The following is a 16,018-nucleotide window of genomic DNA, read 5'->3' on the forward strand; positions in this document are numbered from 1 at the left end:
CTTCTTAATCATAAAAGGAGTTTTACATAGGTCTTATGAAGGATTTATGCAGTTTCCTTATGTTCAAAACAGATAATGCGGTCATATTTCTCAAGTCAAAATCTAATTTAATTCTTAAAGAAAGAGAAAAGAGAAGATCTTTCATAGCTTGGCATCTGGACCTTGTGATTACCTTCCAAAGATGAGGAGAAGCGGAATGAAGTTGTGTAAATTGAACTCAGCTTCAAAAAAAGTGTAAACCATATTTTTGTCAAATAGAAATAAAACATTCTTAAAAGTAATGTTTGGGCTTTTTTTTTGTGTGTGTGTGTGTGTGTGTGTGTGTGTGTGTGTGTGTGTTTTGTGAGTTCTTTTTCATGGTAACAGTCAAAAAAAAAGAAAGAAGCAAGGATATGTTTTTTCTTATGTGTTTTGAACAAGCAGAAAGTAATGGAATATGAAATGTGGAATATAACTATTTGGTATGCTTACCTTTATAATCATTTGCAGTTATATGTCGTACTGTTCAGGGACATACTCCTTTGTAATGTCAGGTTGAATTTCAGAAGATTTATAAATTTGTTTTAGCAATCAGAACTGAAGAATAATGATATTCAAATTTAATTGTTCAACTGCTTCTAGCTCAGAAGGGAGTGAATGGTAGAAACTGTAGACAGCTGGTATGGAAAAGGATTGTTCAGATTTACTGGGGGCATGTACATATAACTTTTTGAATATATGTACTTACGTAAGTACACAGGAGGGATCCAGCCAGCATTACACTGAATTACTCAAGTTATTTGTAATGTCTGTTATATATATGGGTATATATGTATCCTCTTCATACTTGCACTTTCATCTTCCTGGTCTAAGGAGCAGAAAGTCCTTAGTTAACACTCATTTTTTGTCAATGGTACCAATTAGGTGCATTCTGCCATTGCTGTCCTTGGTTTATTTTTTACCCTCAGTTTGCCTAGTGATAAAAAAGAAAAATCTCGGGTCAAAGTAATCTGATGTAAGCGACTGTTCATTTTGGAAGCCAGACTTCCCAGGCTCTAAATTCTTCCAGAAACATATATATATATTTATTTTATTTAGTTTTGAGATGCATTGCGTCATGCATGAGTTGGTGGTTATTTGCAGTGCACACCAGGGCCAAAACCGTGTCCAAGCCAGTTTAACATTTTCATTAATGATCTGGATGATGGGGCAGACTGTATTCTCAGCAAATTTGCAGATGACACAAAACTGGGAGGGACAGATTGACATGACAGAGTTGTACTGCTGTCCAGAGGGATCTGAACAGGCAGATGGTCTTTATGGTGCAAGTCTGGTCTTTATGGTGCAAGTCTGATTCTAGAAAAGAATGTACTTCTATGATGAACTGGTCTAGAGATGCTGAAGTAATCAGTTCTTCGAATAAGGTTTATAGTCTTTGGCTAGAAATATTTGATGCCTAACTGGTTGTCTAGGAACTGAGAAATACTTTTTTTATTTTCTGAATTGGGATCACCCATCATTTCCTTGCTTGTATTTGATTGGACTATTCTGAGCAAGCCTCAGAAAGGCAAAAAAAAAGGTGAAAATTTAAAAAACAGAATGAAACAAAACAAAACCAAAAATCACAGTTTCAATTGTTTTCTTAATTTGACTTCATTCCTCTCCTTCCTCTCTCCCAACGCACAAAATGTAGAGTGATGATTGCTGGCTGTTTGTTGTGTGAGGAAGATATTCAGGAGAAAAGCCTGGGAGATGGAGAATAAAAAATAAAAATAAAAATAAAAGTATCTTTAGGCAAAAGAATGCTTTATCCCAAAGGGGCAGAAAAACAGCAGTTGTGTTTCTGTGTTCCTGCCAGAATAATACAGATGTAGTGGTTCCATAATGAGATTCTCAACTATAAATCACATAACTCTGTTGGCCTCAGTAGAAATACATCTATTTGTCTGTTGTTTCACCTGTGCAGGACAGAGGTTTCCCAGATCATCATTTGACCAGTCATCTTGAAATACGAGGCTTCACATAGTCAATCAGTTAGCATATACTTCAGTATCACATTGATTTCCTAAATATTTAGGAATGATGAGTTGGGCTGCTTATACAGCATGTCTTTGTATTTATATCACAGCTAGTTTTGGTCAGGCCTTTGTTGTGCTTCTGTACAAGAAGGAGTGACTTAATCTGAGTGCAGGGGTGAATGCTGCCATCTACAAACAAAAGTGAACTTCCAGTTCACTTTTTAGGTTAGTACTCCTGGAAAACTGCTTGGGATATTACAAATCACGAATATGCTCATGTCAGTGCATAATCATTATAAATTTAATAAAAATCAAGTGATTATTTATGACTATAGGTGAAAGGTTCAAAAGGTTTTCCAATATTTAGTATGTAGGTGATTCATAACCATTTCTGGAATCTCCATGGAAAAACAAAGCTATTCTTTTCTGTTACATAGCACTGCCTAGGTATAAGGTGTTCAACACCAGTGTTCTCAGTAAGGAATGTCATCCCATATATCTACTGCATGTTTCCCTTGGTGATAGATTCCAGTAATGTTCATCATTATGCACCAATTTTATATTTTGCTTTAATGGTCAAGGCTGCTCAAACTTGGGTGCTCTCTTTTTTGCTACTTCCACCCAGGAAAAAAAAAAAAAAAAAAAGGACTGTTTCTTTGCTGTGCGCTTCAGAAGTGAAAACCTCATTGGGTTAACAGGGTTACCGTTCCCAACCCAACTGCCAATCTCAGTACCTTGGAATGTCAGGTTTCACAGGTCAACCCATAGCTTGTTAAGCCATTTCAACAGTCCAGTAGTAGTAGACATTTAGTTAAAAATCTTTAAAATCTTTATGCTGTACAACTTTCATTACATTTTATGTTTCCCTACATTCCTTCTTAATATCACTGCCCTCTAACAGAATATACTGCTCTAAGAATGATTAGAAATATCCTTTACTCTCCCCATTGCAACCAATTGACCTCCAAACAGCAACAAGAGAGATCTGGAAAATAACCTCTCTCAAATTTAAACTCTTATTGTAAGTGTGAGTTCTTCCTGGAGCTGGGAGTCACAGTAAAAGGTCAATGCACTGATACAGGCTATATTAGTGAACTGTACCTCATGTTAGCCCAAAACCTGTAGTGCTTGAGGTAAAAGGAGTGATAAAACGGCTATGAAAACTTTCCTATCAGTATACTCGTTATGTGGGAAGGATGCTTTTGTGGTGATACAGGGAATCAAAGTAGTTATTCACAGATTCATTTTTGGTCTAACAATCAATTAATGACCCCAGGTCACAGAACTCTATTTTTTAATACCTCCTTATCTCTAAGCAGCTTAGGATAGTGATGGCCTCTTGATCGTATTCTTTCCTTCCTTTTTTTTTTTTTTTTTTTTTTTTATGATGTCAAATGTCAAGGAAATTTATATTTGGGATTTGACAAAGCTCTGCATCTTCTACAAGAGCAGGAATGCTTTGATTAATTTTGGTATGTTTTCATTGACAACAGTATAAAAATTATTGCCCATAGTAGTGTGTCTAAAATATTTCAACCAACTTGGTAACTGGGCAAATAATTTACTACACAGCTATTACTCAAAACTGATATTTGCTTCAAAGTCCAGCAGGAGGTGTCAGAGGAAAAAGTCATTTCATTTAACCTTAAATGGGATTTGTATTTTATTTTATTTTATTTTATATTATTTTATTTTATTTTATTTTTAAAAGTTAGAAATTTAGACACTTGCAAAGTGATATCACAAAAATTTGGTTATATTGCCATTGTTTGCCACCTGTTTTTGTCAAATCATGAATATTTACACATGTGTAATTACAATGACAAGTTAAAAAAGTATTAGTTTGGCTAAAAAGAAATTCAGCATGATCCAACTTACTTTTCCATTGTTGAAAATGAGTGAAATCCAATAAAAAAGTAAACAAATATCTTTATTACATTACATTTTGAAGGATATCATTTTAAATTGTCAGTTGATGTATATAAATTTTTTGTAAAATCTGATCTATAAATTTCTGGTGTTGAATTGTAATTTACAGTTATTCAGCTATATTCAGTTTTAAGGGAGCTTGGGGATTTTGTTTTGATTTGAATATATATATATATTCTGATATAATATATAATAAAATATATATAATAAAAATATATATATACATATATATATATTGGTCCTGACACCTATACATTTTTATTTTTATTTTTTTCTTCCCTAAAGTGGAGGTCTGAAATCATGCTGTAGATGCTTTGTAAGAGAATACCAAATAAAGATTTCATCTTCCATATAGGCTTTCTTGTGGGTATCATTGTGGAAATATTTATTTTCTGAGTGAGAAGAAAAAAAAAAAAGAAAAAAACTTCGAACTTCAGTTGAAAATTTTCTTCCTTACCTAAGTAGCAAGTTCAGCTTCATAATGTTGCAAACAATATTCCTAAGTGCTGCTACTGTAATTACAAGTAATTCCTGACAGAAGGCACAAAAATCACTTCCAGTATAAGTCACTTATGTGCTAATGGAGCTGTTTGTATTGACTGTGTTCATAGTAACAGCAACTGAAATTTTGAAGTTCAAATTAGAGCAGATGTGATGAAACAAGAATTTTTTTTTACTGGATTTTGCACTTCTTTTTCTTCCAAATATATTTGACACAACAGTAGGTGACCATATTTGAATATGCCTCATAATGTATCAATTGCAGTGGCTGAATCAGATCTTTGTTAGATCAAAGCTCAGGTTTGATTTGTCTGATACAATCAGATAATTATTTCTGTGTACTGTCACTTTATCTGATTTCAGCTTTTCAGAATTTCACAAGCTCTGTCTTTAGAAGTGGACATCAGTGGTAGACCATCACTGTTTTGAATTGGTGATATGTTTTAAATGCTAGTGTAAAATCTTTTAACTAAAATTTTGTATACCTCCTCTTTTCTGTCCTAGTGTGTTGCTATCTCACGGGGATCCACGTTACCTTACTCTCTCTTTGCTGCTGGTCTTCTACTGGGTAAAAATCCTTCTAATGTACTGACAAGTCCTGTAAGTTCTTCAACTTGTAATCCAGGATAGAGTAAAGAAGTCACTGAATGTCTCTACTATATAGTTTACAATTTCCTTTTGAAAACAGAAAGCATGACATTATACCTATCTTCACCTGAACTTAGACCAGGATCCGCATCCAAAACATCACTATCAGTGGTTCCAAACACTGCATGTCATCACTGCCTCAAGCAAAGGTTGACCAGAAGAATAATCAGAACAGGACTGAGCTCTGATATTTCCTGCACTTAGGAATTAGACATAGTAGACACATTTCTGGTGAAAATGCATACATTTCCCTTCTCCTACTTCTTAATGTGATCTTCTCAAGAATGACATAAAACATTATAATAACTCCTACTGTAGCTTAGTTTTGCTATATCTACTACATGTCACTTCTCCAGGAATTCTTTCAGTTTCAAATATGGTTCTTTCAAAATACTGCTTAGTTGCTACACTTAAGTAGCTGCAGTCTCTAGCTAAAGGATTCCTGTTACTGACACATTTTTTAATTTTGTGAATCAATCTTTGGAGTTGTGATACAGCTGGAGTGGTGGGAGAAATACTCAAGAGAGCTAGGCCAAAGACTTTTGAAAATGAGAACCAGACTATAGATTCAAACTAATATTTAATGGTCCACTTGTACTGTAAGTAAAGGACAGATGTCTCTTATTCTACCTCATGTAGCTTTGAAAACACACAGCCAGCCACATGATTTTCCAGGCAATTAACACTGCCCCATAATTTACTGCACTGCATACTTGGTGTAGGATGGATAGCTACGTACATTTGGTCTGAAGTGCCATGTTGTTCCAAGGGTCTTGATGATAACATTGATGTGCACAGTGACGTTTCTTAACAGGTGATACAACCCTTTAACTGTAAAGCTATGTTTGACTATAGTTCGAAATTTTAAGTAATATCATTTACATTTATAGTCTGAGAGGAACAGCACATTGATATTTTTGATTAACTTTACAATCATTCCTTCTTTCTCCATTCCTTTGAGTAATGCCTGCACAATCCAACAACTATTGAGGCTCTTCACCCTGCAGGCAACTGTCACAGTGAAGACAGACATGTAACTGTTACATGCTAAATGACTGTGTGTGTATATATATATATATATACATATATATCAGGAAAAAATAAAGAATTTCTTCCAGAAGGCAAATTGTGATGTGAATAATAACATGATGACATGTTATTGCCCTTCTTCATGATTTTTGGAATTCAAGGAAAAGTTGTTGGAAGGACATAGCCTGGCAGTTTTAACCTTTCAATCTGGAAATTCTCTTATATAATAAACAACTAAATACAAATTTCATGTTAAGATCTATATTATAGTCTCTGTATATATAATGATTGTTTTGAGTTCTAAAGAGCATTTCATGATTAAAAAAAAAAAAAGTCAAATATACAAATTCCATAAAAATGCCAACACATATAGAGGAACTGTATTTAAAATATAGGTCTAGTTAAAAATCTGTAGCGCTACAGAGTACTCATGGCTAAAATATGCTACAAATTCAAACTTACTGATATAGCCATCTTTTAAATCCTTCACTTCATTGACAGATAAAATGTAAGATGCCAGCTATCTAACTTACCTAACATGACTGATAAAACATGAAAACTATTTTTTGGAACAGTATTATAACAGAGCTTTCAGATACTTTGATAATTTTTAAATAAGACATTGCTCAATACACATAATTATTTTTGGAAAGTGAACTGAGTCTTGAGTACTAAAATTACAAGTTCTTTTGAATCTTCACAGGGTAACCAAAAACAATGGGAGACTTACAGCAGGTAAGTATTTCAATGCTTTTAAAGAAATTCAGTGATACTTCATTGTACTCTTACAGATAATAAATCGCTGCCTAGACCAGTTATGAGGGAACCAAAGAATACACCTTTACTATTGTTTATGCCTCTTCAAACCATTCAGTGTCCTAATAGAACATGAAAGTAACCAGAAAAGGCATTTGGATGTTCTTAGCTTTGATATTTTTGGACATATGAATGACACAAACTCTACTGAGATAGAAAAGAACAGAAAAACAGAGCTGTATCAAATTTTTTGCTTTTCAAAGGCTGAAAATTATACTGTGAATGAATTATTACTTTGAAATGAATATATATTTCAAAATATGTGATGAGTCCTCTTTTGTCTCATCCTCATAATTTATAAATACAAAGAAAATATTCCATAGTATTACTATGGGACAACCTGTCTCTTCCAGTCTATTATGAGCTTTGAGCCATATTTAAATAACAAATTTGAACTTGCTTGACATGTAATTCCAATTTAAATAGGATATAATGTTTTAAACACATTTTTCAAAAGTCTTTATTACATATGATTGAAGCGCAAATATCATGCTTGAAAAGAGTTTTGGAAACTTTGACATTGTCATCTGACCAACCAAAGCATGTTTGAAATTGTTATCGGTACTGCATTTGTAATTGACCTTAAAGCTCAGTGCAGACAGCCTGACGGGCAGCTTCTTGGAAGTATTGCATCTTAGTAACCTTAAACATGGCTTTTCCTTTTGAACACTTTAGCAGTTGAGATAAAGTGGAAACGTTTTGGCAGCCCCACAGTCTTTGATCCAGTCTGTGGGGAAAAAAAGTATTGAAATGCCCCCTACTCCTGTAATATATAACCCATACCAGGATGACAGCTATCAGTCCTTTTCCCCCTCTTCTAGATTTAATGCAAGGGTTCCAATTAAACTGCAAACTTCATGAGACAAATTATATATAGTGTAAATGCCTTTAAAATCCTAAAATACCATCAAGGCTGAAAAAGAAACAAAAGAACAAATAATGTTTCCTTAGACTTCCTACCATCACTGTAGCTCACTTGTACTCCTTGTAAACCTGCTACATCTGATTCAGCAAATTCTGTGAAATCATCCTGTAAATATGCCCATATCTCCATTAACATTGCAGAGCATCCACTATTCACTATTTTGAAATTAATCTAAACTTAAAAATCTTTCTCCCTATCTTGGTTGTTGGTGGTTATGAAGGACTAACATGTTTTCACCATATGGATATCACTTGCCTCTTAGTTTGTCTGTTTCTAATGTTATCTGCCTGAATTGAGAGAGGTAAGGATGTTGAAAGAAAAAGAGGACAACTTATAAATAATAAACAGTTACTGCAGGGAATAAATTGGAAGCTACAGACTGAGGCTATGACTTCAGATAGTTTGGTGATATCTGTTATTCTCAGAGTACCAGTATAAAAAGATGGTTGTCAGAAGAACTCAGGCCTAGAAAAAGTTTGTCATGTTTATTGGATGACATGAAGCCAAACCCAAATACATGTGAAATGACAAGCGCTTGAAGGATGCATACTATTAAATTACAAGTAAAACAGCCTTTTCTTTCTCTCTTCCTTCCTTCCTTCCTTCCTTCCTTCCTTCCTTCCTTCCTTCCTTCCTTCCTTCCTTCCTTCCTTCCTTCCTTCCTTCCTTCCTTCCTTCCTTCCTTCCTTCCTTCCTTCCTTCCTTCCTCCCTCCCTCCCTTCCGCCCTTCCTTCCTTCCTTCCTTCCCTCCTCCCTTTCTTATTTATTTATTTTTTCCCAGACAGAAATATGTTGGAATGTCAGGATTAAAATGTCAGGATCTTATGATAGCTCACAGAGAAAACAATCATAAAGGCAACAAATGAAATTTGATCTCTTGATTGGGGAACAGGAGACTGGAACTTAAATACACAGTCTGAATTGGAGAAGCCCGAGTTCCTCCCCAGGTTATATCTTTTACCCCACTGGAACCCTGAAAAGAGATTAAGAGGAATCTGAGATAGAAAACACTTGGTAACTGTGACAACTGCTTTTAACGAAGTATTTCCATAGAAATGGTCTCACTGGCTCCATTGAGAGGATGAATTCAAACTGTTGTTTTAGAAGTCTATCATATCAAAAGCAAGGTAGAAGGTAGGTTCTTCCATCATGTTTTCTCTGCTATACCATGATTCCTGAAACCTGATGCGTTTCCATATTCAGTTCATATTGAAGCATAACTTCTCCAGTCACCTGAATATACATTTTTGTCACATAAATTCTATTTTGACAGTTGTCAGTGAAGGGAAGAGAGAATGGTTTGTTAGTCAGGGCAGGGTATGCTGAGTTCAGGGGCAGCCAGAGCTCCAGTAAACATCTCTTTTTCCTTTGCCCGAGTGAGGAAAAAGAGGTAGAGAAACCTAACACCACCACCATCATTGCTGAAGCATTCACTGCTGCAGCCATGAGTGCTGTGAACCTATTACCCCTCACTTTTACACCACAAGTTCCTAGGCTGTGGCTCTGTGTTGTCCACCCTGCAGGATCTGAGGACTCTGAGGACAGGTGCACTCTATAACATTTGGTGCAATATGACCCACATGTCACCCAGAGACACAGTGCCCATTGCCCCGAGATTCTCCACTACACACAGCTATGAAAAGGACTTCAGCATTCATGAATAAAATGGAGGTTTCTGTAGTTCTACAGCAGTACTATTTACTGCTTCCAGTTTTCTCCAGCTCCACATGTGCTTCCTCCTTACTATCCTGCATTGTCCCCTCCATCCCCCTTTTGCTTTTGTACACATTCTTTCTTCCCAAATTCATCCTGTCTGCTTTTCTCCTGCATTTAAATGCAGACATACATGATTCATTCCCTGGGAAAATTATGGAGCAGGTCCATAATAATGGATACTATTTCCAGGCACATGAAGGGTAACAAGATTTCTGGGGAAAGCAAACATATTTATAAGGAATAAATCACACATAACCAACCAGATTGTCTTCTACAATGAAATAAATTGCTCAGTAGATAAAGAGAGAAATGCAGATATCATTTACCTTGATTTTATTAAGTTGTTTGGTGCTGTTTTCCACAACATTCTTGGGAAAAAGCAGATAAGATATCAACTGGACTGAAGGGCCCCAAAATGGGTGGAAAACCACATTAACTGCTGAGTTCAACAGGTGGCAGTTAATGGCTCAATATCAAACTTACTGGCTGTTAGGGTTGGAATTGATCACAAGGTGATAGTAGGTTCAATATTATTCAATATCTTTACAGAAGATGTGTTTAAAGGGATTGAATACACTCTCATCGAGTTCATGGGTGACACCAAACTGTGAGGAGAGGTATATGTTCTGCAAAAAAAATCCATCATATGGACAGGATGAAGGACTGGGCACGCCGGGAATTATGTGAGTTTTAGCAAAGATAAACGTGCAGTCCTGGGCTTGGAACAGAACAATCCCAAGCAGCAGAACTGGCAGAGGTCTGACTGCAGTGTAGCTCCACTGAAAAGGAGATGGGTAGTTCCAGTGGACAGCAAGGTGAATGTGAGTCAGCAAAATGTCCTTGCAACAATGAAGGCTAACCATGGACTGGGATGCACCCAAGTAAGAGTCTGGCCAGAAGATCAAGGGATGTGATTATTCCACTCTACTTGGTGCTTGTTAGGCTCCTTAGGATATTAAGTCCAGCTCATGTTACCCACACTTCAAGTGAGAAACAAAAAATGGAGAGGGTCCAGTGAAGAAACACCAAGATGGTTATGCTATTGGATAACTTGACATGCGAGAAAAGATTGAAGTATTTGGATTTGTTCAGCCTAGAAAAGTGAAGTCTAAGGGGAAATCAGAGCTTTCTAATACTGCAGAGTTTAAGCACAAAGAAGATGGAGGTCCTCTCTTCACAAGGATGAATAAGACAAGATCCAATGAGCACAGATTGCTTGAGGGAAAATAGCAGCTGACATAAGAAAAAAAAATATCTTCACTGTGAGGACAATTTAACATTGAAATAGGTTACCCAGGGAAGTGGTGGAATATTCCTCACTGGAAATATTCAGGATTTGTCTTAGGCAGGGCCCTTGGTAATCTAATCAAAGGCCCTGCCTTCAACAGAAGTTTGGAAAAACTGTTTTCCAGAGGTCCCTTCCAACTTAGCCTTTTCTGTGATTCTGTGATTTTCTCTGTTCTCTCTTTTGTTTTCTAATTTTTCTAATCCTATTTCCACCTCATTTTGGCCCCAGCCTCAGTGTGTCCTCAGTAACTGTGGTCATTTTCTTTCCTCCTTCTAAAACCTAACTTCAACTTCAGTCTTTACTCCTTAATGGAAGCTCTTCTCTCCATGTTATGACTGCCATACATCCATTTACAAGAAGGATGCTTAGCACTACTGCATTACCTCTAAGAAGGAATAGAAGGTAAGCAGAGGAAGGGGAGTCCCGATCTTGACTACAATACTTCTGCCAGTGCTAAAGACTTTTTTTTTTTTTCTTTTTTTTTTTTTTTTTCACCTGTACCTTGACTAGGAGAAAGCATCAGACAGGATGAATCAGAGGACCCCATGGAGTGGGCATTCAGTTTCAGTTCAACTTCACAGAATCTGTTCAGTCTTGTAGAAGACTTGTATGGACTGCTGATCAAGACGGTTCTTTGTTTTGAAGAGGTGGTTGCCTGTGTGACCACAGCCTTTCTCTGACTTAAGCCCAAGTAGAAGGTTTGCAAACAAAAATGCTATGACTGCAACTGAAGGCAAAAGGCCAGATACATGTCAGAGGTGCAGGTGAGAAACCCAGCCAAGGAATCTCAGCCAGAGTGAAGAAAACTATCTGCAGTCTGGTGCTTTTGTCTCCCATACAATAAAGAATCCCCTATTAATATTCCCAGAGAGGCATAAGTCAAAGTAGAGAGGCAAAGATTAGGAGAACATTTTGTGTTCAGGCTTGTCTTTATCTTTGTAAAATCTTCTTGATTTTGAAGTTCATTATTTCTAATTACAATGTAAATTACATTATTTTAAAAGACATTATGGGATCACAACCACATCCTCAAATTACTTTTTATTTAGTGTAGGGAAATAATTGCTATATTATATTGTCCCCTCTATGGCAACCTGTGGTGTCCATCTTGTCCAGCTTTGAGCTCTTAAATTACTTATTAATTGTACCAGCTACCAGACTGAAATATCTGATTTACAGATGAAATGGAAAGAAATTCTCTCTCTTGTGTTATATATGTTATATGTTCAACAAAATTACACACATTCACACATACTCACACACACACACAAAAAAAAAAAAACCAACATATAAAGCCCAGTTATTAATATCAAAATATGTTCTTCTCAGTTTGCCAGTAAATTGAGATACTGAGCCTTCATCTGTAAAAATAAGGTTAATAGACAAGCAGCAGTCCAGTTTGTGCTCAGATTGGACAGGTACAGTATCCGAATTTTTAAGATTTTTGGCTACAATAGATACCAGTGTTGATTCCATTGAAAACTCTGTTATCATGAATAATGATCTGAAGTTCATCCAAAAGAAAAACTTTAAAAAGGCATTTGAACTAACAGTGCCTGAGATCACAGTACTAAGTTGCTTTTTCAGTGAATATTGTGTTAAATTCAAAGCTTCCATGCTCTGTGAGATTTACTGAAACTTTCTGAGAGACTGCTTCTCCCTGCATAGTCATAAGCATTTGCACAGCTGCTAAAGTTTTTTGGCAGCTGTCCACAACTGTGGAACGACATCTGGAGTAAATCTAAGTGACCATAAATTTCAGTACCTTCACAATAAAACAGTGGAACACACTTCTCTCACCTAGCAGTACCAAAGCCAAAAAATAAGCCAATCAGTTCCTGCTGTTGGGAGAGGGACAGAAAGAAAAAACAGAGAACTTTTTGTCTTCTCTTTAGCAGAGGTGTAAGATGCTTTAATACACTGATAAAGATACAGAATATAAACTCAGATAACTAAACCGTGATCTGGGAAACGTGAGCCAAAGCCACAGGAGCTAACTCAATTCCAAAGATTCAGAAAATAAAACCTCATTTATATTAACTCTTAGGGGTGAAGGTTGGAATTTGAGCCTTCTTTTACAGACCATCTTTATTCAAAATAAACAGCATACTTTCCTAAGACAACCCTGTTTCTTAAAAAAAAAAAAAAAAAGTAATAGATGATTATCGCATTTTTAATTGCACAGAAAAATATGCTCAGTAAACAATAAGATGGCTTGCCCTGTGCTGTGTGGTTTGCTGTTGGTTTGCTGTTGGATAACTTAGCATTTGGGAGATAATTACATTTTAAGTTTCCAAAGGGAATTTGAATCACATACTTATGAAATATATAATTTTATATATTTCATGAGACTTTTTTGATTAGGTTGACATTATACCAGTGTTTGAAATGGGCCTCAGAAGGTGAAATTGAGATGTTGAGAATGAGACTAAATGTATAATTTATAAACTCTACTTAATAAAGCATATGTTAAGTACAGCTGTGTGTGGAAAAGGTTATTTATAGTTTGATTTATTATATTAGAGTTCTTCTTAATAATAGAGTTATCTTACCATTGTAATTGAGCCTATCAGTCAAGATTAGGGACGACATTTTACATGTCTAAAAGAAGATGGCAAAGCAGAGCTATGAATCTGCAGTAGGCACCAAAGTTAGTATCACAATCAATACTATTGAACCACAGTATTTTCATAACTTGTATTTTCCCAATCATTTAAGTCTGGAAATAAGTTTTATGTCTGACCAAACCAGAATTGCCAGTCAGACCTCAGCAACCATCTATCTCTACTATTAACTCGTTTTTTTAATATGGATTTCAAATACAAGATTTTGAGTCAGCCAAGAGAAGATACTCAGTACACAAGGGCAGCTACATGTAGAGAAGTGTTATCTGAAGAACAATCTCTCTGCAAAAATGATCTCTATGTTGTTCAGGACAAGGCAAACACATTACCTATGGAACTGCAGCATAACAGTTGTCAGCCAGGCCCTTAGATAGCCTCTCATAGCTCACAACAAACCCAGGTTATTGTAGATTTTGTGTTTTAAAGTATTATTACATTCTCAAAATTTGGATTGTTATACAAAAGAGCCAAGAGCATCACTATCTTAATTTCAGTGGGAATCATTTTAGAGATAGGAGACTGAGGCACAAATAACTTCAAATTCAGATTTTCAAAGGTAGGTAGTCATTTCTCATTTAATCTATAGAAGTAAGATTTCAACATCTTTATATATTTAGCAGAATAATTCTCCCAAATGTATATGTAAAGTTCCTGGCAAAAAAAAATAAAATAAAATAAAAAATGTTGGTATTTAAGACTAGGACTCATCCATCATGAAATATTTATTCACAAATAAAATCAAAGTAATACCAGGGTCAGGAAAAAAAATATGGGGAGTTGGTGTAGAGAGAAAAAGGGTAAGTAAGCTTGTAGTGGAAGAAAGAGGCAAATAATGCATACATATTTCTTGTTTCACTGTTCTGGAGCAGTACCATCAGCTTTAAATGTACTGAAATGGAATGAATAAGAAAGTGTCCTGGTTTCAGCTAGGATGGAGTTAATCTTCCTTCTAGTAGCAGGTATGGTGCTGTGTTTTGGACGTAGAATGAGAATAATGTTGACAACACACTGATATTTAAATTGTTGCAGAGCAGTGCTTACGCTAAGCCAAGGACTTTTCAGCTTCTGACAGTGTCCTGCCAGTGGGCAGGCGGGGGGTGCAGCAGAAGCTGGGAGGGGACAGAACCAGGACAGTTGACCCAAACTGGCCAAAGTGTCCATACCATGTGCCCATACCATGTGACATCATGATGAACAATTAATATGGGGCAGCTAGCTGGGGCGGGGAGACTGACTGCTTGGGCATCGATCAATGGGTGGTGAGCAATCGCATTGTGCATCACTTGTTTTGTACACATTATTAGTAGTAGTACTATTATTATTATTAGTGTCCTTTCTTTTCTGTCCTAATAAACTGTCTCCATCTCAACCCACAGGCTTCATTTTTCTGATTCTCTCCCCCATCCCAGAGAGGGAGTGGGGAGGGGGAGTAAGCAGCTCTGTAGTGCTTGGCTGCCAGACGGGTTAAACTGCAACAGGAGTTGATGAGATGTGAAAAGTAGTCTACCACATTGCATAGGTTTTGTAAAACATAGGAGAAGAAGAAGTTTCCAGTAAAACCACTGCTGGTTTTGCTTTTCCTATTCTTTTACTTTGAGATAAAGATTAGAAAATGTCATTGCAAAAAAAAGTGATATAATACTATAAGAACAACAGGAAAATTGAAGACTGTTCATTATTTTTGATTGACTTCACAGGAAAAGAATTGTGGATTTATTATTCTTTTCTTTTCTTTTCTTTTCTTTTCTTTTCTTTTCTTTTCTTTTCTTTTCTTTTCTTTTCTTTTCTTTTCTTTTCTTTTCTTTTCTTTTCTTTTCTTTTCTTTTCTTTTCTTTTCTTTTCTTTTCTTTTCTTTTCTTTTCTTTTCTTTTCTTTTCTTTTCTTTTCTTTTCTTTTCTTTTCTTTTCTTTTCTTTTCTTTTCTTTTCTTTTCTTTTCTTTTCTTTTCTTTTCTTTTTTTCTTTTCTTTTCTTTTCTTTTTCTTTTCTTTTCTTTTCTTTTCTTTTCTTTTTCTTTTCTTTTCTTTTCTTTTCTTTTCTTTTCTTTTCTTTTCTTTTCTTTTCTTTTCTTTTCTTTTCTTTTCTTTTCTTTTCTTTTCTTTTCTTTTCTTTTCTTTTCTTTTCTTTTCTTTTCTTTTCTTTTCTTTTCTTTTCTTTTCTTTTCTTTTCTTTTCTTTTCTTTTCTTTTCTTTTCTTTTCTTTTCTTTTCTTTTCTTTTCTTTTCTTTTCATTTCATTTCATTTTCCTTATTATTTCTCTCCTGCACTGCTTTCATGTAGTTAAGTATATGTAATATTAGAGCAATAGAATCTCAAAACAGAACACTGTTTTTCAGCTTCTTTCAGTGGGGTCAGCTGCATGAAAGGTGAAGATGATCGTAGAACAAGAGAGTTTTAATTATGTGTAGTAAAGTGATTCACACCTTTAGCAAAACATAGTAGGATCTACATTTAACAGCAACAACCTGTTTTTTGTTTGTACTTTTTTTTTTTTTTTTTTACATATGTTTGTAGTGAAAGTGTAAAACCCATCAAGCTCTGGAAATAT

At 35.4% G+C, this 16,018-nt stretch overlaps 1 long non-coding RNA gene across 1 annotated transcript in view; it reads right to left on the minus strand.

Annotated features, from left to right (window-relative positions):
- The window catches only part of LOC308190358, a 620,619-nt gene that overhangs the window by 371,828 nt on the left and 232,773 nt on the right, over positions 1-16,018 (minus strand). The gene's annotated exons all lie outside the window — the stretch shown is intronic.

Source organism: Anser brachyrhynchus (genome assembly GCF_964034855.1).
Source record: "Anser brachyrhynchus genome assembly, chromosome: 2".
NCBI lineage: Eukaryota > Metazoa > Chordata > Aves > Anseriformes > Anatidae > Anser > Anser brachyrhynchus.